At 52.4% G+C, this 15660-nt stretch overlaps 1 protein-coding gene and 5 non-coding genes across 7 annotated transcripts in view; 4 read left to right on the top strand and 2 right to left on the bottom strand.

Annotated features, from left to right (window-relative positions):
• The window catches only part of LOC142821594 (uncharacterized), a 184784-nt gene that overhangs the window by 24912 nt on the left and 144212 nt on the right, over positions 1-15660 (top strand). The window lies entirely within an intron of this gene.
• On the bottom strand, positions 102-174 carry TRNAV-AAC (transfer RNA valine (anticodon AAC)). Its single transcript has one exon. It is a non-coding gene; the product is annotated as a tRNA-Val (tRNA).
• TRNAC-GCA (transfer RNA cysteine (anticodon GCA)) lies at positions 2781-2852 on the top strand. Its single transcript has one exon. It is a non-coding gene; the product is annotated as a tRNA-Cys (tRNA).
• Positions 5473-5544, bottom strand: TRNAC-GCA (transfer RNA cysteine (anticodon GCA)). Its single transcript has one exon. It is a non-coding gene; the product is annotated as a tRNA-Cys (tRNA).
• TRNAK-UUU (transfer RNA lysine (anticodon UUU)) lies at positions 7623-7694 on the top strand. Its single transcript has one exon. It is a non-coding gene; the product is annotated as a tRNA-Lys (tRNA).
• TRNAS-GCU (transfer RNA serine (anticodon GCU)) lies at positions 12581-12662 on the top strand. Its single transcript has one exon. It is a non-coding gene; the product is annotated as a tRNA-Ser (tRNA).

The raw sequence follows: 15660 nt of genomic DNA, 5'->3' as shown, positions 1-15660 counted from the left end.
CCTCTGTCATATGGAAGTTCAGCTCATCCCAGGAACAGGCTGGTCAGCAGCAGCACTTACCTGGGCACGCATGGGAGCAGCAATGAGAGACATAGCTCTTGTGTTTCTGCCTGGCTTTGAACCAGGGACCTTTTGCGTGTTAGGCAAATGTGATAACCACTACACCACAGAAACACACTTTGCTAGGGGAACTTGGCTGACTGTTCTGTTCCTGGCTCTTTCTAACACCCTGTTCTGTGGTGGAGGGGAATGCACCTTGTGAACACTCCACCTCTTGTTCTCAGGGAAGCCACTAACCCGAGCTGCCAGCTCCTCATTTCCTCACCAGCCCCTTGAAATTTGTAGCTCAAAGCTGGAGCTGCTGAGGAAGGAGGTGAAGCTACAGAAGCTGACAGGGGACAATCAGCAGGCGGAGGGTTATTTTTTCTCCTCCCTGGGCTGATGTGGCTAGAACTGAGGAGAAGAAAATCCTCTTCCCTTCTCCTCAGAAGATGGAAATTGCAGTTGGGTCTCTCTCTGGTTCTACTAAAGATGGACCAAGGAGCAGCCCGAGGTGGGCTGCAGCAGCTGGTGCCCCAGGCGAAATGCAGAATCAGCACCCCGCCCCCCCCACAGCCATCAATGAGGTGACATCATCATCAGGCACCCCATGATGTCAGCCTATAGCCACAGGCTGCCCCTGGCTGAACTCCATGACTAGACTTTTTCTTTCTAAAACCATGGTGAAAGATGAAAGGCTTGTGGACTGTGAGTTAACAAAGGGCATAGCCCAACATGGGGCTTGAACCCATGACCCTGAAATTAAAAGTCTCATGATCTACCAACAGACCTAGCCAGGGTATATAATGCATTGCATTCCATCACAGGGCCATCTCTCCTGTGACAGGCAAAGGGGCTGCTTTCAGGATTTCTTTAGTGCAGCAGCAAGGGGCGATGGAGGAAAGTCAACCCTCTTTACAAGCCTTGTTCTCATGGCACCAAATGCGCTGCAGAGTAAGCCCTTGGCTGTGTCTAGACTGGCAAGTTTTTCCGCAAAATCATCTGCTTGGGACAATGAAAAACTTGCCAGCTGTCTACACTGGCCGCTTAAATTTCCGGTAAAGCACTGACGATCTCATGTAAGATTGTCAGTGCTTTTGAGGAAATACTATGCTGCTCCCGTTCAGGCAAAAGTCTTATTCCGAAAAACTTTTGCGCAAAAGGGTCAATGTAGACAGCAGAGATTTGTTTTCTGCAAAAAAGCCCCAATCGCAAAAATGGCGATCAGGGCTTTTTTGCGGAAAAGCGTCCGTGCCAATCTAGACGCGCTTTTCCGAAAATGCTTTTAACGGAAAACTTTTCCATTAAAAGCGTTTCTGGAAAATCATGCCAGTGTAGATGTAGCCCTTGTGAGTTAAAGGGCATCCGGGAGCCCAGAGCAGAGGGATCCCCTCGACACACACACACACAGTCCCGAATCCTGTGCCCTGACTTCTCCACCCTCCTACATCCTCACCCCTGCCCTGAGCCCCCCCCCCACTCTCATACTCTCCCCAAATCCCTGCCCTGAATCACCCACACTCCACATTTTAATTTCTTACAGATACTGTCCTATCACAACCCCTCCCCCAACTTCCTGCCTTGAGCCTCTGCCCACCCAAGTGGTGGTGCCCAATAGAACAGACCCTGTAAGAAATGTGTCACTTTCACCCCTGGGAGCAGCTCAGCCATGCAAAGGGGCTGCCTGGAGCAGGACATTAGCCCTGGAGGGCAGGGGTGGGTGTGGCAGTGACATCACAAGGGGCTTTTGCAGCCCCTCAGCTTATTGGCTAAAGGAGTTTGGGAGGGAGTGACCTCACAGAGAGTCCATGACAATGGCCAGGTGGGACAGGCTGCAGGGCAGGGGCCATCTCAGAGGCCTCCCCCCATGGCTTTGCTGCAGGGAGTCTCCTTGAGAGTTGCCCTTGAGGCCTTTTTGGAGCCTTCTCCTTTCCCACAACTAACTGACCTAGAAGGCCGACATCCCTGTGGAGAAGGGAAGAGCCTCCAAGAAGGATCTTGTTAATGCAGCAGGGTGGTTACCTCAAGTGGTCGCGTGCTTGATTTGTATGCAAGAGTTAGTGGGATCAATACCCACATTCTCCAATGCAGGGGGGGATTCCAATTTTTCTTTTTACCAGCAGATCCAGCCAGGGGGCTAAGTGGCTCCAGTAGCCCCCTCCCCCCCGCCCTGGCCCCCACTTCCTACTTGCTGTCCCCAAAAGCCAGCCACGCTGAGGCAGAGAGCTGCTGGACACCAGCCCTCCTGGGCCAGGCAGTGGCAGGAGCACTGGAGGCAGGTTGCAGGTGGGGCAGAATTAGCTGCATTGGAAAAGTGCTGCCTTTGCGCATGAGAGGTAGCAGGATTCACTCCCATCTTCTCCCACCTACTCGCTGCTGCTGAGGGGCCAGCCCCTTTCCTGCTGCCCAACTCTTATTCCCACAATGCGCTTTGTGCAGGGGCCGTTGGTGTTTCTGCCAAGGTGCGTGGCTGGGAGCCAGGACTCAGGACCCTTCTTAAAATATACAAATCCCCGCCCCCCACGACCCTCTGTTCCACTCACACTGTCTGGCTGCCGCCCACATGGAGCTCAGGGGCCAGGTGGGTGATCTGCCCTGCAGCTGTGACAGCATCAGACCCCTGCCACCCGCCTGCTCAGTGTGGAGACCAAGCCCAAGGGTGGTACCTGGGATGTGAGTTACACAAAAGCCTCTTGTTCCCTGCCCAGTTCCCAACATTGGCTGCAGATGCTGATTTCTGTGGGGGTGTAGCTCAGTGGTAGAGTGTTTGACTGCAGATCAAGTGGTCCTTGGTTCAACTCCAACTGCCCTCTTGGAAAAAGGAAATATTTTCCTTTCCAGTTCCATCACACTCTGGCTTTACATTGCTTGAAGTTCTTGACATTAATAAGAACCCTTAATGCAGAGCTACTCAACTTTGGAAGCCCTGGGGGCCACAATGAATGGCATTTAACCAGGAAGGACAGGGCAGGTGTCCCTAGCTGGTGTATTCCAGAAGCTGGGAATGGGTGATGGGAGGGATCACTTAATAATGTCTGTCCTGAGGAGTCCCTTGGGACAATGAAATTGGCTGCTGTTGTGAGACAGGATCCTGAGCTAGTTGGGCAATTGGCATGGCCCTGTCTGGCTGCTTTGATGTTCTGTTTGGGTGTTCTTGTCTCCTCTGGGCAAGGGAGAATGGGCCCCCCATCCTGCGCAAGGCTAGTGTAGGTGAGCAAAGAAACATGTGTCCTGGTGGTCTAGTGACTAGGATAGAAAACTTTTGCTGGTCTGGTCTTATTCCCAGTCAGGGAAGTCAGGGAAACCAGCATGATGTTTCACATAGACACTGCCTAGTTATTTTTCTCACCTCATTGTTACATGTTATAGCAGCTGAGACCCAAGAGGTTACTTCAGGCACCTTCCCACTTGCTGCTAAGACAACACTTGCCATTTTCAGAAGGGGCAGAGTTGGGGCCACTCAAAGTGCCTCTCCCCTCTCCTGCATGGGCAGAGCTACAGGAGGAGGAAGAGGGGCTGACAGCTGACACCACTCCATGCTCCCCTTCTGCTGTTTCACCTCTTAGGGCTTGTTTCTCCTTCCTCATCCATAGCAGGCAGCTACACAAAGGCAAGTCACCAAACCAGACACCCCTGGGGCCAGCATGGGGGTTGAACCCACAACCTTGGCATTATTAGCATCAAGCACTAAATACCTAAGCCAGCAGGCCCACAAGGGGCCCTTTGGGAAAGACACCACAGGCAGCTGCAGGGATGTCTCTGCAGGTTTGAGGTGCTTTGAGGTTTGGTCAAGCTCATCTTGCCCTACAGGGCCACTGGCAACAGCTGCTTTCTTGTGTGTTGCTGTGGGGAAAAAGCTTCCCTGGCAGTTGCTGATTTAGTTCAGTGGGGAGAGTGTTAAACTGAAGGTTTAAAGGTGTCTGGTTCAATTCCAGGCTTTAGCAGATACCTTTGTTCCTATGGCTGAGCTGTTGGTCCTGTCTATTCCCCCTAGAAGGGCCTTATCTCACCAGGGGAGGGGAAAAAACTCTCCTTAGAGGTGGAGTCAAACCAGCCACCTAGGGGCAGCTGTACCAGTCCTCTGCTCTATAAGGTGTAGAAGGGCCTTTTGGGGCTGCTTCTTTGTCCAGGTGTCTCTGTCCACAAAGTCAGGAACAGAATCAACAGAATCCTGGAATCATTTCCTGCCCAGACTCACCCTCTTGGGAACAGCTGGTTGTAGAGGTGAGGACAGAGGGTCTGTAGCTCCTGGGGTGGGGGATGGGGGGGCGGGGCTTTGTGTGTTGGTATCACATATGACATCACAATGCCCAGATGCACATGGCTTGACATCCCCTCCTGGAGCAGCAGCAGGCTGGGAGGGCAGCGCGCTGGGATGGAACAGGCTGTCAAGCCTCTTTGGCTCCTGCCATCTGCTGCTACATGGCACCAAATTTTGGAAAACCCTGTTCTCTGGACATGTCCCTTCTGCCTCGAGAAACAGTGTCCTCTTCAGTTAGGACGGAGCCACTGAAAGGAGCAGAAGGGGATTGACACGGGATGGGGAGTGTGGGGAGAGTGTCTCAGGGGTTGGGTAGTTTGTTGCTTTGGTTAGAGGTGTGGTCAAAACACAGGCCTCACTGTGAGCAGGATTTGAACCTGAATGGGGAAAGGCTATTGGGTTTCAACTCCAACAGCTTAACCCACTTGGACATCACAGCTGTGAACTTAGCAACACCTGGGCAACAGCAAACAAAAGGTCTGGGGGCCACATAGTCGCTCCCTCCGGGGGAGGGGGGCGGGCAGCTGTTAGTCTGTAGCTCTGAAAGGATCAAAACCAACAAATGGTCCTAGAATGAGAGAATCCTACCTTCTGTCCATGTTTGCTGTCCCAGAGAGCAGTCCCATGGATAAGCTGACCAAGGTACCTGCCAGGTACGGGGGAGGTGAGGGAGGCAACCCCCAGTGGTGCCTGGCCAATGTGACTGCTCTTCCCACCATCCCTCCATGCGTAGCTGGAGGCAGCTTCCTTCAGTTGAGCTGGGCCATGTCCCCACATCAGGAAACCAAAGGCGGCAAAGAGCTGACTTCTGGCCACTAGTCAGGTGCTCTCTGGTCTTAGTTGGACTCACTAAATCGAACTCCAGAAGGTTGACGGCAGCCCTTCCTCCTCAGCTGAGTGTGGTTCTTGTTCTTCTGCACAGCCCAGCCCACGGAGACCAAGGACGTGCCAAGGGACATCTAGATCACACCCTTGTTGAATTGCTGGAAACACAAACCAGACACAGCAGGTTTGAGCTGGTTCCAGCTGAGGGATTGGTTTGCCTGGTTTATTTGTGTTGGTGCCAGAAAACTTTAATGGTTTGTATTCATTTAAAGAGTCCATGTACAATGGAAATCCAGGATACAATAGAACTGAAAAGGTAAATGTTTCTATTAAACAAAGATTTTTCAAGGGGGCACTTGGATTTGAACCAAGGACCACTTGATCTGCACTCAAACACTCTGCCACTGAGCTACATCCCCATGCAAAAGGGATGTCTGTAGCCAGTGTTGGGAGCTGAGCAACGAACAAGAGGCTTTTGTGTAACACACATCTCAGGTGGGAGGGACCCTCACTGACCCCATGTTGTGATGGACCCTAACAAGGAATTTGTCCTGAACGCAGCAGTGCGGGGGCAGGACAGAGGTTATGTCCATACAGAAAAGCGATTTTGGAATAATGGCCGTTTAGAATAACAATGCCAAAGTCTATGCAGCAATTCCGTTAATGTGAAATCATCTGAAGTAACAGACGGGTTATTCCAACTTCTGTAAACCTCATTCTACGAGGAATAACGCCTGTTCCCAATTAGCTATTTCAGAATAATGCGTGTGGAGATGCGCCACTTCCGCTATTTCAAAATGGCCCCTCCCTAGGCCCATTCTAAGTTATTTCTACCAGGGCTCTAAATCAAGATAACTCGTCTGCATTAGGGGAGCCTGACTCGGACTATTCTGAGGTTTCCCTGCAGTGTAGATGTGCTATTTCGAAATAAGCTATTTTGGAATCACTATTCAAGACCAGCTTATTCCAAAATCAATGTGCCATGTAGACGTAGCCAGAGAGTCCTGAGAGATGAAGCTGTTGGTGGGAAACCAGGAGAGCTGAGCCCAGCCTGAGACCTGAGTGTCCCAAGTCCCCAACAGAAGCTGTATATGTAGGTCCCATGGTGTAAGAGGCAGCACTCAGGATTCCGAATCAGGCTGGGCTGGTTGCTGTGAGGTCCTCGTGCTCTGTGGGTTTTACATTCCTTGTGCTGAGGTTCGCCAAGGCAGTTTTACTCCTGTGCTGGGTGCTTGATCCCCAGACTGATCAGACTTGTGCTCAGGTGCCTGATGCTCTCCCAGCTGTAGGGCAGGTCACCTGCTCAGCCCATGCTGGAGGAGCCAGACAGTGTGAGCTGAACAGAGGGTTTGGGTGGGGAGGGGGGTTGTATATTTGGGGAAGGGCCTTGAGTCCTGGCTCCCAGCCACGCGCCTTGGCACAAAGACCAACCGCCCCTGCACAAAGTGCATTGTGGGAATAAGAGTTGGGGCAGCAGGGAAGGGGCCGGCCCCTCAGCACCAGCGAACAGGCAGGAGAAGATGGGAGTGAATCCTCCTACCTCTCGTGCAAAGGGAGCACTAGCCTCTCTCCCAACACTCCACCAGGCCCAGCAGCTCCGTGCCCCACTCGGTGGGTTTTTTCGGAGACCAGGGAGGAAGAGGGAGGGGTCTCTGGATGCTCAGAGCCCCCGACTCTGCCTGTGAGAAGAAGGAAGGAGAACACCACAGACACTGAGGAATGTGGCTATTGATCCCACTGCCTCTCACGTGCTAAGTGAGGGCTCTGCCACCGGAGCTAATTCCCCCAGCTGTGAGCAGTTTTCCTGCCCCACCCACCACGGGTGGGATATACGGGGCCAAAAATCGGAAAAATCTCTTCCTCAAAAAGGATCAGCAGATTTGCATTTCTTCTGTGGGAGGGGATGGGGAGAGCACAGTCTAGATGTAGTCTAGACTCAGGAGTGATGGGACAGGGTTTTATGTAATGATGACAGGGGTACAGAAAGCAATAAGAATTTTTTTCTCCAACTCAAGATCCTGGGTAACAGAATGAAACTGGTAAGTAGCCGAATTAAAAATAAATTAAAAAGAAGCATTTTTTTGCCCACTGGAACTCCTTGCCACAGGATGTTGTGAAGGTGAAATCTACAAGAAGGTCCAAAACAGAACTGGATAATGTAATGCAGGGAAGGTCAATCAATGGCATTTAACCAGGATGGACAGGGCAGGTGTCCTGAGCTGGTGTATTCTAGAAGCTGAGAATGGGCAACAGGAGGGATCACTTGACAATTGTCTGTCCTGAGGATTCCCACTGGGCAATGAAATTGGCTGCTGTTGTGAGACAGGATCCTGGGCTAGTTGGGCAATTGGCATAGCCCAGTCTGGCTGTTCTGATGTTCTGTTTGGTTTCTGTTCTTGTCCCCTCTGAGCAATGGAAAATGGAGCCTCGTCCTGAAGGAGACAGAAAGTGGCCTGTGAAAGGCTAGTTTAGGTAAGGAAAGAGCCTTGTTCACGTGTCCCTGATGGTCTAGTGGTTAGGATTCAGCACTTTTACTCCTGAGGCCTGGGTTCAATTCCCAGTCAGGGAAGCCAGCCTCAGTGTTCACCTGACATCTGCCAAGTCATTCATCTTATCTCATTGTTACAGCAGCTGTGACCCAAGAGGTTTACGCAGGGCCCCTTTTCCACCTCTCCCTCACTGCCAAGATATCACCTGCCATTTTCACAAGCCCTTCAGAAGGGGCAGAGCTGGGTGACTCAAACTGCCCCTCCGCTCTCCCATGTGAGCAGCCCTGCAGGAAGCTCTGTGGCACACACAGCACTAGCCCAGCGCTGTGTCAGGTTGGCACAAGATCCATTGGTTCAGTTTGGTTGTTGAAGGAGACAACCCAGAACTGGCTCCAGCCCCCACTCAGTAACCTGGGGAAATGACCCACTAGGCCTGGGCCCCTCAGAGAGGCAACGATTCCCCACTAGCCAGGGCAGAGCCTCCCTCTTACACAGTCATGGAGCCTTCTCCCCCTGGTCCTGCCTCCCCCTTCACTCAGATCTCACTGCTCGGTGCTGCCAGGGAGGGGCCTCACTACAAGGTTCCTGCCACAGAGACACGTCCCAGAGCAGGACGGATGCTCAGACTGACACTGAGTGTTGCTCAGCGCTGGGGTGAGACAGGCAAGGAGAAATGGGTCTAACGGTGCCTGCAGCCTTTCAGAGCAGCTCCTGGCCCCACCCCCAAGTACCAACCCTGCTCAGGATGCTCAGGATCCCCAAGGGCACTGACACAGACTCCCTGGCACAGGACAATTCCAGGCCTTGGTTCTGCCAGCCAGCGGTTTCCCCTCTTCGGTTTCCTGTCAGCTCCCTGTAAAACACCTCACAACGGTAGATGAGTGTGAGTGGGGATAAACACAGCTGTGCTGTAGAGCGGCTATTAGGTGGGGAAAGAGAGGTGCTCCCGCCGCCTCCCCGAGCAACTCACACATGTAAGAAAACTGCGGTTGAATATTTTTACACAGTTGTCAGGATGGCTGAGTGGTCTAAGGCACCAGACTCACGGTTTTGTCTTTCCCTCAGTTGGGTGTTCTGGTCTCCAAATGGAGATGTGGGTTCAAATCCCACTCCTGACATGTCTTCCTTTTTATATCTAGAGAAGTGACCTCATTTCGATGACTCCCCTGACATTGTAGGAGCCCTTGCTCAGCATTTCTCTCAGGCTGCATCTACACAGCAGCGTTCCTTGGGAATAACGGCCATTACACTGCAATAACAATGGGAGTGTCTACACAGCAATTCCATTATTCCGACTTCTGTAACACTCCATCCAGACCAGTGGTCTGAGAAGCCAGGAGGTTTCCAGGCTGCAGACAACCAAGCCCACAGGCAAAGACAAAGTGGAGTCATTGGGACTTCAGCCCAGCAGGGTCTCTGTGTGGCTCCCAGACCTTTTGTTTCCCGTTTCCAGGGGCACACATTCAGCAACACTCACAGGCCCCACAGGAGGAGGCTGGTTTGATGCTTCACCCCACGGCCCAGCAACGAGCCCCCAAACTTCCCCTGTTCTAAGAGCCTGGTTTGCTGTGTGAATTATGTGTGGCAGGTGACATCAGGCCTGGGCATTGGGATTATCTGCCAGTTCCCCTGGCCCTGGGGCTTTGCTGTCTTCACATCTGTGATGGCCGAGTGGTCAAGGTGTTGGACGAGAAATCCAATAGGGTTTCCCTGAAAAAGTTCTAAGCCTGCTCATAGCGAGGCCCATGCTTTGGTCACTCCCCCTGCTAGTGTAACTCTTCTGACAGGTAGTGCTGGCAGCAGCCAGGGCTGGGTTCGATGTCTAGGGGTTTCTCTTCATTCATCTCACACAAAAGTGGCTTGAGCCCCCACCCAGCAGCCTGGGAAATCCACACACACCCCGAGTACCTCGCGGAAGCGATGCTTCCCCACTTGCCAGCAGAGAGTCTGAATGTAGAAAAGAAACTTTTAATGAAAGAGGGTGAGAAGTAACGTGGCATTCGCCTGGGAAAATACCACAAGCAGGGTTCAGAACCAACCCACAAATAAGTCTCGGCTCAAGTGGCTTGAGCAATGTCCTTTGCCAGCAATGTAAGTCCAGCAATGTAAGTGTCCCATTCACATGCTCAAACTTTCTCTGTACCCCACTCACAGTTGCTGCCCTTGCTCAGGGTAGATAAGAGCTCAGGCGTGATTTTCAGAGTTCACCTCCCACTCTTGGAGGGAGTGGGCATAGGAGGCATCTCACTCCGTTGGCCACCTGCCACTGCTCCTACTGGCTTGCCGCCAGCTACTCCCACCAGCTACCCTGCTGGCCACCTGCCACTGTTCCTACTGGCCACCCATCAACTACCTGCTCTTGCCCCTACCGTTCACCCTGCTGGCTGCTTGCTCCTGCCAGCTGCTGCTTCTACGATCGGGATCGGTCTGGCTCTGGGCTAAACCCAGTGATTTCTACTCTTTGTCAGTTTCCTTGGTGATTTCAGCTCTTGGCCCCCCACCTACTCTGGACAAGATTCCAGCCCCCACTGGAATAATATTTCAAAATAACAAAGAGATTCCTTAGAATGGGTATTGAGGGAGGGAGAGACAGAATGAACCAGTCTCATAACTCATGGCTGGAGGACATGTGGCCTGCTGGTTCACGCTCCTTCCCCCCACACCCAGAGTCCACTCCACTTGAGTCTGGAAGGGGAAGGCTCGTCCATCCCAGATTTTTTTCAGTGACAGTGTCTCTCCTGCAAGCACTGGTGTCATATTTTACAATTCCTACAGTTAGAGATAAAATGGTTGTGACCCCACAACAGCCAAATTAGTTACAATACTCCACATTCCATTCTCACAACTGATCCTCCATCAGGCCTACAGCACTGGCTGAACTGGATTAACATAGCCACAGCCCGGATTCCTTTCCCAGCCCAGCATGAGCTGTATTTACATATCAACAGTTGATTATCTTGCAGGGCTACACAACTGAAGGAGTGTCCCCACACCTAGGACTGCTCTCCCCTTTCAGCTGGCTGAATTGGAAACAGTGGTTGAGACCCTGTTTACTTCTGCAGTGCAAACATACCCTGAGTGAGTGGCAGTGATACAGGCGGAGCAGCTCAAACAGACCAAAGGGTTGGCCAGGAGCAGGACATGAGCCCTGCAAGGCAGCAGTGACATCATAAGCACCTTGTGCAGCACCTCAGCTCATTGGTTGGGAGGCAGTGACCTCACAGAGGGTCCATGACAACAGCCAAGTGGGACAGGGGCAATCTGAGACTACACACTACAGGGTGTTTGAGCTGCTCCCCATGAAAAGCGGTGAGAGGGAGCCCTTGGCTGTGGGACCCACTTGTGCCTGTTGTTCAGGGTTAAATAAGATCTCGCCCAGGAGGCTGCCTGTTCCCTTCCCACCTTGCATTGGCTGGGAATCAAATCAAGCAAGGGGCAGGAAACGCCAGGCACTGTCATGGTCTGGGGCACAGATACAGACCGTCTTGGAGCTGTGGTCCGAGGAGGAGTCTCTGCAGGCCCTGCAGTCCATGTGGAGGAATGTGGACATTTATGGCCACATGGCCAATGGTCTTACAAAGAAAGGCCACCTCCCTCCTACCCCCGCATCCTACACCAAGTCAGAGCCAAGGTCAAGGAATTGCGGCAGGGGGATGTGAGGGAAGCTCACTGTGAAGTCAGACCAGAGACGGACACTGTCAGTAAACACTCATATCGGAAACACTCCTGTGGATGCTGGGCCCACCAGAGTCGTGTGCCGCTGCCATCTGCCTGCTCCGTAGACATCTTCCCATTGCAGAGAGCGCGCCGAGCCAGACTGTGACTAAACAGCCTGTCTCTGGGCACCCAGGGGCTACGTCGACACTGCAGGCTTCTTGCTCAAGAATGGCCGTTCTTGCGCAAAAACTTGAGGAGCATCTACACTGCACGCGCGTTCTTGAGCAACTAAATTTACGGCAAAACGGAGGAAAAGAGGGCTTCTTGGGCAAGAGTTATTCCTCTCCCCATGAGGAATAAACCCTCTTGTGCAAGAGCTCTTGCACAAGAAGGTAGTATGAATGGGCAACAGGGTTTATTTGTGCAAGAAACCCCTATGGCTAAAATGGCCATCAGAGATTCCTTGCACAAGAGAGCGTGCACACTGCCAGGGACATTCTTGCCCAAAAGCACATGGCAGTGTGGACGTGCTCTTGCACCAGACATTTTGCGCAAGACCTCTTGCACAAAACAGTTCTTGTGTAAGAAGCCTGCAGGGTAGATGTAGCCGGGGGTGTTTGGGTTTGTTACGAGCACTGAGCTTTGTACAACAGCCCAGGGAACTTTGTGAAAAGCCAAAACCTTCCAGCCCTGGGTGTCCCCGGCCAGCCAGCGAGTGGCACAAAAGTTCCTGGCAGTGCTGGCTTTGGGTAATTGGTAACAAATCCCAACAGCTCAGATGAGGTGGCCTGCCCTCTCCAAACCTTTCCATGGACTCTTGGTTACTAATGGACACTCGCCACTAATGACATAATCACACCCCAGCCATTTTGCTAGGGCTGCAGCTGGGGAGAAAAGCTTAATTTAAATCATTAAACGATTAAGCATTTGAACTGTCTCATGTTAGTTGATCAAACTTCATTTTAAATAAAGGAAAACATTACGGCCAGCACAAAAGGTTTCAGTGCCACACCCCTAGAGACTCTGGACATGCATCTGACGAAGTGGGTCTTTGCCCACGAAAGCTTATGCTCCTACACTTCAGTTAGTCTATAAGGTGCCACAGGACTCCTCATTGCTGGAACAAAGAAGACACATGAGAAGAACCCAGGGGTGTTTGGGTTTGTTATGAGCACTGAGCTTTTTACAACAGCCCAGGGAACATTGTGAAAAGCCAAAACCTTCCAGCCCTGGGAGTCCCTAACCAGCCAGCACAAAGGTTTCTGGTAGTGCTGGCTTTAGGTAGGTTGAAACAAGCTCCTGCAGCTCAGATGAGGTGGCCGAGTGGTTAAGGCGATGGACTGCTAATCCATTGTGATCTGCGTGCATGGGTTTGAATCCCATCCTCATCGTGATCCTACAACCCTTCCTCTTGCTTCTCCCAGATGTCTCTTCAGTTCAGTGCCAGCCCCTCCTGCAACCCTGCCTGCCCCAGTCCCTCCCACTGAAGCCTGGAGAAAGGGGAAATCTCCACAGAGACACTCCCAGATGGGACCCCCAATCCCTTCTTCCCTCAAGGAGAAACCTCACAAAGGAGATTCCAGGCAGCTGGGCCATGGGGGTCTCTGAGATGCCCCAGCCCTGCAGCCTGTCCCACCTGGCTGTTGCCATGGTCCCTCTGTGAGGTCACTGCCTCCCAGCCAATGAGCTGAGGTGCTGTAAAAGGTCCTTGTGATGTCACTGCTGCCTTGCAGGCTCATGTCCTGCCCCCAGACAGCCCCTTGGCATGTGTGAGCTGCTCCCCCTCTGCCCCCGTCTCTCAGGGCTGGTTCTGGGGCTCACGCAGGGAACATCAGAGGCTTCTCAGGGGGCCACATTGCTAGGCCAGGGGCCCTCCTGTGGGGCTGTGAGTTTTGCTGTCCCTGCTGTACAGACACGGCCATAGAGCCTCAGGAGGCTGCAGCGGTGGGAGACACTTCCCTGGTTTCAAGAGGGAGACAGGATGTCAAGGCCCATGACTTGGAGCCAGCTATAGATACCCATGGAAAGCTGATTTTCAGAAGGGTGTGATCAGCCCTTCCTGTGTATCTGGCTTCTTCAAAGGGGCTTAATCAGGAGCTAAAAGTTGAAGAAGGGACATTCAGAAGGGTGAATTTCTGTCTCTGGGAGTCTTTTATGTGTACCCCAGTGGTTCTGGAACAAGGTAGGTGGGGAGGAAAATTGTTCACAGGTGGGAGAATTAGCTCAAGTGGTGGAGCGCTTGCTTTGCATGTGAGAGGCAGTGGGATTGATACCCACATTCTCCACTGATAGAGATTTGCTTGTTCCTTTATTTTACAGGCAGAGACAACAAGGGAGCTAAGCACTTCTAGGGGCCTCTCCGCAAAAGGCAGGGGGCTGGTTTCTGCAGTGCAGTGGGTGTCATGTTTGCTGGGCATAAAAAGGGTCCCTGGCTACAAGCCAGACAGGAAAAATCCAGCCTGTAACACCCAGAGGAGGGGATTCACTTGCCTGGGGAGGGCAGGAACAGACCAGCACTTGGCTGCCAGCTGTTTGCACATCTGGACACGGAAGCATCCTGAGCCTTGGTTCTACCAGGCACTTTCTTTTCAGCTCACTGCAAACTGCCTCCCAGCTGTAGGTGAGGCTGAGTGTGTGTGAAACCAGCTGCACTTTGGATGATTTTGTTAATTGTTTAAAAAGCCTCATGCACCTCTTCTGCCTGGGGAGGTGTCTGGAATAGATGCCTAAAGTGACATCACCCTGGGGTTTTACCCCTTTAACCTCACCCAGAGACTCCTGACAAGTCTCCTGTGTCCATCTTCCCCTCAGGCCAAGTGTTCACATGTTTCATATCTAAGGAAACTCCTCCTCCCTTTTTCCTGCCAATCCTTCCTGAGCAAGCTGAACCCTTTTGTGCCAATATACCAATAAAGTGTATTATCCCACCACGTCCCTGTGATACCAACTTCTTCCTGCTCATTACCCATAGTCCTGTGTGTCTATATCAGCATCTAAGACACAAATTGGATTTTGCTTCCCAGTGGTCCCGCGTCCCTCCTTTATCTCTGCAGTTACAGCCCCTGCTCTCTCCCATTTCTGGCCCATCTCCCAGGTGTCCATGTTGTTCACTTACCTGTGGGCTTTGGGCACCTGCCCCCATCAAACCTAGTTTAAAGCCTCCTCACTAGGTTAGCCAGTCTGCACCCAAATACTCTTCCCTTCCTCCACAGATGAACCCCAGCCCTTCTGAGCAGCCCTTCCTGCAACAGCATCCCATGGGCAAGGAAGCCAAAGCCCCCTGCCCACAGAGCTGTAGTTTTCTGTGCCCAGGGGGCCAGACACCACCTGGGCTCAATGGCTGGAGGGAAAGGGGGAATGGCTGCACTTTGGGAAACAAAAGTGTTGTCTGGAAACATAAAAAGACATTTTGGAAGAGGGCACCATGGCTTAGTTGGCTGAAACGCCTGCCTCATAAACAGAAAATCCTGGGTTTAACTCCCAGTGGTGTCTTGTTGCAGCCTTTGCTCACATTTTCCTAGGTCCTTCTAGGACACAGAAGAGGCCTCCCCTGGACACCCATGGAACTGCTGGTTCAGGAAAAGGCTGATTGGGGAGGAGTGTTGGGAAGAAGGAAACCACAAGTGAGAAGCACCTGATGCCCACAGACCCTAACTCTCCATGGCTGCAGAGGTTGTACCCTCAGGCTGATTGAGGAGGGGTATTGGGAAGAAGGAAACCACAAGCCTGGAGCAGGTGCAGAGGCTATTGACACTGGCAAGGCAGGGCTCTGACTGCAATTGGTGGGACAGGAGAGCCAGCGCCACACACTCTTGTGATTCCCTGAGGGGGTCAGGGCCTAGAGAGTGCAGAATCAGAAAACCCTACGGAGTGTGTCTCTGAGGTGTAGTGGTTATCACATTTGCCTAACATGCAAAAGGTACCTGGTTCAAAGCCAGGCAGAAATACACAGGCTTTTCTTATAGTGGTTCTTCTTGGTGCCCACAAGGCAGTGCCAGGGCCTGTCCAGGGCTGCAAGGATAGGCAGACTGTGTGCTGGCTTTCAGGAGCATGTGGGAGACAGCTAAACAGGTTAGGCTAAGATGGGAGGAGGCAGGGTTGGGGCTGAGACTTCTCGGCAGTCTCTCAGGTGGGACCAGGTCTTTGCAGCCACTCAGTCCAGGGGCCCCCCTGGAAGTGCCACTACTGCAGCTGTGCACATGATGTCCTGCCTCATGCCCAGACCCCAGCCACCCCATCCCCCTCCCTTTCTTCCTACCAAGCACCCTCAACTTCTTTTGACACCCTCCCTTGTTCCTGCTCCTTCTATCTTGGCCAAACACCCCACCCTTTCTCCTGGCAACACATGGCACTCTTTGGCGCTTCTCAAGCCAGGCCCTGCAAGGAGCC

The sequence above is a fragment of the Pelodiscus sinensis genome, chromosome 31 (genome assembly GCF_049634645.1).
Source record: "Pelodiscus sinensis isolate JC-2024 chromosome 31, ASM4963464v1, whole genome shotgun sequence".
NCBI classification, from domain to species: Eukaryota; Metazoa; Chordata; order Testudines; family Trionychidae; genus Pelodiscus; species Pelodiscus sinensis.
The sequence above is the reverse complement of the archived record's forward strand: the minus strand, read 5'-3'. Positions and strand labels throughout refer to the sequence as shown.